This window comes from Aegilops tauschii, chromosome 2 (assembly GCF_002575655.3).
Source record: "Aegilops tauschii subsp. strangulata cultivar AL8/78 chromosome 2, Aet v6.0, whole genome shotgun sequence".
NCBI classification, from domain to species: domain Eukaryota; kingdom Viridiplantae; phylum Streptophyta; class Magnoliopsida; order Poales; family Poaceae; genus Aegilops; species Aegilops tauschii.
The window spans coordinates 433125054-433133719 of NC_053036.3; the positions used below are offsets into that span (position 1 = coordinate 433125054).

The window sequence follows — 8666 nt, forward strand, 5'->3', positions numbered from 1 at the left end:
TGCTTGGCCGCTAAGAAGCACCTACCCTGCTAGTTAGTAGAAGAAGTGTACTGGATTGCATATATCCAAAGGAAAAAAAATTGCAAGTCATTGAAAAATGTAAAAGTTAAGAGTTAAATACATCATGAGTGTCTAAACTTGTCCGTTACGGTCAGTTTAGTGCCTAAACTTGTAAAATACACAAAAGGGGTGCTACAACTTGTCGCACGGTACATATACGGTGCCTCCGTCTATATGCCACCGTATTTGCTCTCTGTGTGGCGTGACAGCTGGCGGCTGGCCCTCAGATCAGTGGGTGAGCGTTGCCTGCGCTGGGTGAAATGCGTACACATTTTTTTTGCAGAATATCCCGTGAGATTTAACCAAAGTCACAAATAAGCCATTGCTCTGTATGCTAATAACAGGAAAATAATATACTGGGTCATTGAATTGGTTTCGACCCTGGGACCTCCAGGTTAAATAGCAGTATAGCACGCACGCTAGACGCCAAGACTGCAATTTCCGTTATATTTTTTTCAAGTTACTGTTTGGTTTTTACAATATATGTAAAATCTCCAACATACAAATATGCGACTATTGCCTATTAAAATATTTATTCTATTTTTATTATTTGTAGTTCGAAGAGGTAAACATGAACTGTTTGTAAAATTTATGTGGATTTAAAAAGTCCAACGTATATTACGAAATATGGCGTAATTTTTTTGTATCTTCATTCAGGACCACAAGTACGGAGAATTATTTTGTATCTTCATTCTATTTTTAGAATACATAATTATCTAAAAAACAACAAAGTTGTATTTTGAAAATTGTTCAATACATATTAAAAATGATTGTGTAAAAACAATAAATTCTATAAATGGGTTACAACTTGTTAAACGTGTTTGTAGAAATGTAAGAATAATTTTACACAATAATTTTTTTAAACATATTGAGCATTTTATGAAATAGATGTTGTAAGTTTTTTGAATGCGTGACGGGCATTTCTCAAATACACGTTTACAATTTCTTAATACAAGTGAGAAATTCCCAAAATATATTGCTTTTTTAGAAAAATGCACTAACACTTTTTTAAGTTGATGGCAGGTAATATGTTGAGTTGTTCTCTTTTTCAAACGTGTGAATTTCTTAATAATTTATTAAATTTTATGCGAGTCAACCTTTTTCTTTTTTATTCTCTTTATTATTTCGTCCGATATCCCTAACAAATAGTAGTGTATCTGGATAGTGCATAGATAATTGTTCTTGGCTTATTGGTTAGCACATGTACATGTTATGCGTGAGGTAATGAATTCGAATCCTGCCGGTGCTTTTTTTTTGTTATTATACTCTATTTTATCCCACATGCTGACATGCGGGACCTAGATCTAACAGGTAAGATAAATGCAGTTTGGCATATTTAAATAAAATGTCAGGAGCTTTTGTCAAAATTATTTAAAGTACAAAGAATTTTCTATAAACAACCAACCCACTCCTCTCACAGGAATTGATATGTGGGTCGACGCCATGTTGGCACACCATGTGGGCTGTGCATATGCCCAGATACGGATGGAGGCACCGTATTTGAACGTTCGAACAAGTTACGACACTAGTTTCATGTATTTTACAAGTTTAGGCATCAAACTGATCGCATCGGACAAGTTGAGGCACTTGTGATGTATTTAACTCAAAAGTTAAAGCAGCAGCAGCAACACAGAGTGTGTAGCAGCCAGTGGCACACAAGCACAAACACCTTGTGGGCACAAGACGGCACACACTACTTCTCATTCTATAATTACTAAACGTCACCAATTAAAATGTCTGAACTTCGACAACCATCAACTAATTTTGCCCAATTGAAAATGCTTCTTTTACACAAATTGCTGTAGCGCACTCACGCACATAGCACGCATGCACACATCCATGGCAGAGAAAGCCGAAGGGGAAAAGAATAAGAGTAGGAGTTTATTGAAAAAATCTTGTTCCTTGCGTCACGCGTTTTTTCAGTAACGAAACAGCCTGCATGGTCCTTTGCCACCAGACAATAGCATTACCTGAACTTTAACCCCCGGCCAATTCAAACTGCTGCCCCCTCGGCACCACGCCCAGCATGCCGGACAGACGCACGCCACACCCTGTCGTCGTCGGCGTTGCATGCCTGTTGGGGCGACACTGCTGCATGTCGCGCTCCATCTACAGCTTCAACGGCTGAAATGGAAGCTGTGGGGGAAGGAAACGAAGCACCATAAGAAATTGAGATCGCGGTCTAAGAAACTGACACCATGGTGTATCAAAACATGTTATTTTGTTATTTTCCAAAGCATCCGTGTTTGTAAAGTCTGGCACTGATCCAGGGAGATGCACTGATCCAGGGAGATACACAAAATATATAGAGAACTGGATACTTGGGAAAACAAATTGAAGTATCTGTAGGGAGAACTCAACTTGAACCGGTAACACTGCAGGGTTCATCCCTTTTCATATAATTTTACACGGATGCAGAATATACTGATCAAAATGTGTTTTTTTTAGTACGCACATGAGACTATAAGCTTCAGATGATGGAATGTTGGTCACGGAAATTTTCTAATAATCTATGAAGAAGCTAAGAAATGAAAAACAGGGGGAAAACACTCTGAATGTACTAAACAAATACTGCACATCCTGAACCTTAATCCACATTCATTCTGAACTTCACCAATACCCTGCAAAATTGCATGAGTTGGTTTCTCATCGTGGCATGGGAGCAGGACATGCCGGCAGTTCTACTACTCCATGAGACAGAGTTCAATCATCTAAGAGGGGAGTTGGAAGCAACAGGAGGAGGAAGGTCAGTACATGTTTGGAGAGAAGGTCACCTGTGGACATGAACATGGCAGGTGGACGACGGGGGAGATGTGGTGTGCTGCTGTGGACGGAACCAAGCGGAGGCAGGGATTCCGCCTCGGGGCGGCGTCTCTGTCGCTGCTCCTAGTCTCCACCAAGTGAACACCGAGGACGGGTGCTTGCGGGGGTGGCCGTCTGGCCTGGTTGGCTCGCACGGGGAAGACGGCGGGGCTTGATTAAGCGGGGCCGCGGGGGAGGCCAACGGGGTGGCGCCGGGAAGCCGGGAGGTGGAGGCTCGCGGTGGCCTAGCCAGGAGGTGGAGTCACGACGGCGCGTCTGTCGGGGAGGGAGGTGAGGGCGGCGGCGCGTCAGTTGAACCGCCCGAGGTGGCGGCGGCAAACTTCCAGGTTGCTGCAGCGGATCTGGGCGCGAGGGCTCGACCTCGTCCGGTTCCCGGCCAGATTCGGGGCGTACGGTGCTCGGGGGACTTCGGTGGCGAGCTCCTGCCGCATGGCTGTTTTCCATGATGGCCATGGCGGGTACCTGCAGGAGAACAGAGAGAGAGGGTGTGAGGGAGAAGGAAGGAGAGGAAGGGAAGGTGCGCGGGAGGCCCCCCTGTGGCTGTCGATCGAGGAGCACGAGGGCTTGGCATCCCCTCGTGCGGGCGCGGAGGCGGACAGGTGAGGAGCAGAGGCAGGCAGCGCGGCGGCCGGATCCAAGACCGGTGGCGCCGGGGCGGCCTGATCCGGGGGTCGGTGTCGGCGCGACGGCCTGATCTTGAGGCAGGGCGCGGGGGGGAGGGGGCAGATCGAGGGCGGGGCGGCGAGTTCGTCGCAGGAGGAGGAATCGGGGGAGAGCGAGCTGCGGGAGGGAGGTGCGGGACTGGTGGGCATTTTCTGGAATCTCGGGAACACCTAATCGGGCCTATACAGGGTCTGATCTATTCTGATCCCAGAATTAGAATAATGTTGTCCTATAAAGGTAAGAGGAGGAGAGGCCAGGAGGCGCCCCAAATAGAACCGAATGGCTCCTCCAAAGCCGCGTGCCCCTTGCCATATATATCGAAGGGGGAAGGAAAGAGATGGGGAGGGAGAAGGAAGGGGTAATCCTATTCCCCTCTTTTCTTCTCCTCCTTGACTGGCCCATATGGAGGGCACACCAGCCCCTTGTGGCTGGTGCGTTTCCCCTCTTGGCTCATAAGGCCCATATCTTTTATCAGGGGTGCCCGGAACCCCTTTCGGTGACCCGATAAGTACCCGGTACCCCCGAAACACTTTCGGTGTCCGAATACTATTGTCCTATATATCAATCTTTACCTCTCGACCATTTTGAGACTCCTCATCATGTCCGTGATCTCATACGGGAATCCGAACAACATTCGATCACCAAATCACATAACTCATACAAGACATGACTGAGGCACCTCTCCGGTCAATAAACAATAGCGGAACCTGGATGCCCATATTGGCTCCTACATATTCTACGAAGATCTTTATCGGTCGAACCATTATGACAACACGCGTAATTCCCTTTGTCCAACGGTATGTTACTTGCCCGAGATTTGATCGTCGGTATCTTCATACCTAGTTCAATCTCGTTACCTGCAAGTCTCTTTACTCGTTCCGTAATACATCACCTCGTGACTAACTCCTTGTTGGGAAACATAGCATGCAATTTCAAAAAAAATCCTACGCTCACCCAAGATCTATCTAGGAGATGCATAGCAACGAGAGGGGGAGAGTGTGTCCACGTACCCTCGTAGACCAAAATTGAAAGCGTTTGACAAAGCGGTTGATGTAGTCGAACTTCTTCTCGTTCCGACCGATCAAGCACCGAACGTACGACACCTCCGAGTTCTGCACACATTCAACTCGATGACGTCCCTCGAACTCTTGATCCAGCAAAGGGTCGAGGGAGAGTTTCGTCAGCACGACGGCATGGTGACGGTGATGGTGAAGTGATCCGCGCAGGGCTTCGCCTAAGCACTACAACAATATGATCGGAGGAGTAAAATGTGGAGGGAGGCGCCGCACACGGCTAGCAGACGTTGTTGTGTGTTCTAGGCGCCTCCCCCCATATATATAGGTGGGAGGGAGAGGGAGCAGCCAAGGGGGCGCCCAAGTAGGAGGAATCCTACTTGGGGCCCTAGTGCAATTCAGCCCCCCTTACCATAACTTCCGGAGGGGGAAGGAAGGAGGAGGGAGGAGGGAAGGTAGGGGGAGGCCAAATCCCTCCCCTTCCTTTCTCTCTTCTCCTCTTTCCTTCCCCTCCTATTTCGGCCTACATGGGACGCACCAGCCCCTTAGGGGCTGGTCTGTCCTCCTCTTGGCCCATTAGACCCATGTAGTTGCCGGGGGGATGCCCGGAACCCCTTTCGGTGACCCGATGTGTACCCAGTACCCCCGGAACACTTCCGGTGTCTGAATACCACCGTCCTATATATCAATCTTTACCTCTTGACCATTTCAAGACTCCTCGTCATGTCCGTGATCTCATCCGGGACTTCGAACAACTTTTGGTCACCAAATCACATAACTCATATAATACAAAATCGTCATCGAACGTTAAGCGTGCGGAGCCTACGGGTTCGAGAACTATATAGACATGACCGAGACACCTCTCCGGTCAATAACCAACAGCGGAACCTGGATGCTCATATTGGTTCCCACATATTCTACGAAGTTCTGTTATCGGTCGTACCGTAATGACAACATACGGTATTCCCTTTGTCATCGGTATGTTCCTTGCCCGAGATTCGATCGTCGGTATCTACATACCTAGTTCAATCTCGTTACCAGCTAGTCTCTTTACTCGTTAAGTAATACATCATCCCGCAACTAACTCATTAGTCACATTGCTTGCAAGGCTTATTATGATGTGCATTACCGAGAGGGCCCAGAGATACCTCTCCAATACTCGGAGTGACAAATACTAATCTCGACCTATGCCAACCCAACAAACACCTTCGAGATACCTGTAGAGCATCTTTATAATCACCTAGTTTTGTTGTGACATTTGATAGCACAGAAGGCATTCCTCCGGTGTCCGGGAGTTGCATAATCTCATAGTCAAAACTGAACGATCAATATGCTAAGCTAACGGATGGGTCTTGTCCATCACATCATTCTCCTAATGATGTGATCCCGTTCATCAAATGACAACACATGTCTATGGTTAGGAAACTTAACCATCTTTGATTAACGAGCTAGTCTAGTCGAGGCTTACTAGGGACACGGTGTTTTGTCTATGTATCCACACATGTATCAACTTTCCGGTTAATACAATTCTAGCATGAATAATAAACATTTATCATGATATAAGGAAATATAAAACAACAACTTTATTATTGCCTCTAGGGCATATTTCCTTTAGTCTCCCACTTGCACTAGAGTCAATAATCTTGTTCACATCGCCATGTGGTTAACACCCATAGTTCACATCGCCATGTGACTAACACCCAAAGAGTTTACTAGAGTCAATACTCTAGTTCACATCGCCATGTGATTAACACCCAAAGAGTACTAAGGTGTGATCGTGTTTTGTTTGTGAGAGAGGCTTAGTCAACAGGTGTGTCACATTCAGATCCGGATGTATTTTGCAAATTTATATGTTTGCAATGTTCTGCATGGAGATACTCTAGCTAATTGCTCCCACTTTCAATATGTATCCAGATCGAGACTTAGAGTCATCTGGATTAGTGTCAAATCTTGCATCGACGTAACCATCGAGACTTAGAGTCATCTGGATTAGTGTCAAATCTTGCATCGACGTAACCCTTTACGACGAACTCTTTATCACCTCCATAACCGAGAAATATTTCCTTATTCCTCTAAGGATAATTTTTGACCGCTATCCAGTGATTCACTCCTGGATCACTCTTGTACCTCCTTGCCAAACCCTTGGCAAGGAACACAATAGGTATGGTACACAGCATGGCATACTTCATAGAACCTATGACTGAGGCATAGGGAATGACTTTCATTCTCTCTCTATATTCCATCGTGGTCAGGTTTTGAGTCTAACTCAACTTCACACCTTGTAACACATGCAAGAACCCTTTCTTTGACTGATCCATTTTGAACTTCTTCATAACTTTATCAAGGTATGTGCTTTGTGAAAGTCCTATCAAGCGTGTTGATCTATCCCTATAGATCTTGATGCCCAATATATAAGCAGCTTCACCGAGGTCTTTTATTGAAAAATTCTTATTCAAGTATCCTTTTATGCTATCCAAAAATTCTATATCATTTCCGATCAACAATATGTCATCCACATATACTATCAGAAATGCCGCAGAGCTCCCACTCACTTTCTTGTAAATACAAGCTTCACTTCAAGTCTGTATAAAACCATATGCTTTGATCACCTTATCAAAGCGTATATTCCAACTCTGAGATGCTTGCACCAGTCCATAGATGGATCGCTGGAGTTTTCACACTTTGTTAGCACCTTTAGGATCGACAAAACCTTTTGGCTGCATCATATACAACTCTTCTTTTAGAAATCCATTAAGGAATGTAGTTTTGACATCCATTTGCCAGATTTCTTAAAATGCGGCAATTGCTAACATGATTCAGACATACTTTAAGCATCACTATGAGTGAGAAAATCTCATCGTAGTCAAGACCTTGAACTTGTCGAAAAGCTTTTGCAACAAGTCAAGCTTTGTAGATAGTAACACTACCATCAGTGTCCGTCTTCCTCTTGACGATCCATTTATTCTCAATGGCTTGCCGGTCATTGGGCAAGTCCACCAAAGTCCACACTCTGTTCTCATACATGGATCCTATCTCAGACTTCATGGCCTCAAGCCATTTATCGGAATCTGGGCTCATCATCACTTCCTTATAGTTTGTAGGTTCGTCATGGTCTAGTAATATGACTTTTAGAACAGGATTACCGTACCACTCTGGCGCAGAACGTGCTCTGGTTGACCTATGAGGTTTGGTAATAACTTGATCTGAAGTTTCATGATCATTATCATTAGCTTATCTCTAGTTGGTGTAGGCATCACTGGAACTGATTTCTATGATGAGCAACATTCCAATTCGAGAGAAGGTACAATTACCTCATCAAGTTCTACTTTCCTCCCACTCACTTCTTTCGAGAGAAACTCCTTCTCTAGAAAGGATCCATTCTTAGCAACAAAGATCTTGCCTTCGGATCTGTGATAGAAGGTGTACCCAACAATCTCTTCTGGGTATCCTATGAAGACACACTTCTCCAATTTGGGTTCGAGCTTATCAGGCTGAAGCTTTATCACATAAGCGTCGCAACCCCAAACTTTAAGAAACGACAGCTTTGGTTTCTTGCCAAACCATAGTGTCGGGGATATACCCCGCGGCGTACCCGGAACGAAGTATAACCCGACCGGACTTGGCGACTCGCTGGTAACCCGGCGGGCGGGACAGACGGATGACAAGGCCCAAGGCCCAGAAGGCCGGTTCATACTATGGTGGGCCGGTTTACAAAGAAAGGCATAAGGAATATTCCCTTATAAAGGAAGCAATACTAGGACTCCACTTGTAATAGAGTAATCCTAATCCTACTAGGACTAGTCATGTAACCCACCCCTCTAACTTATATAAGGAGGGGCAAGGCTCCCCAAGAGGGACAGGCAAGAAGAAACAATCTCTAGCGCTAGACACAAAGAGCCGGTTTACCGGCGACTCCCTCATGATGATAATGAGACCTAGCCACAAACAGCATGTAGGGTTGTTACCGGATGATGTTCCCCGGGGCCCGAAGCTGTCTAAATCCTTGTCTTGTGTTGCGTCTCTCGATTCCGCTTAACCCCTCTCAAGCTACCACATAGATGCGTTGGCCTCACGACAAAGTCCTCACACTAGGACATTTGCCGTGAC

The 8666-nt window shown here is 45.6% G+C and overlaps 1 long non-coding RNA gene across 1 annotated transcript; it reads right to left on the bottom strand.

Annotated features, from left to right (window-relative positions):
- Nucleotides 1–1788: 1788 nt before the first annotated feature.
- LOC120973533 (uncharacterized) lies at nucleotides 1789–3838 on the bottom strand. Its single transcript, XR_005768584.3, has 2 exons — nucleotides 2835–3838; nucleotides 1789–2196 (listed from the first exon to the last, which is right to left on the bottom strand). It is a non-coding gene; the product is annotated as an uncharacterized lncRNA (long non-coding RNA).
- Nucleotides 3839–8666: the final 4828 nt, after the last annotated feature.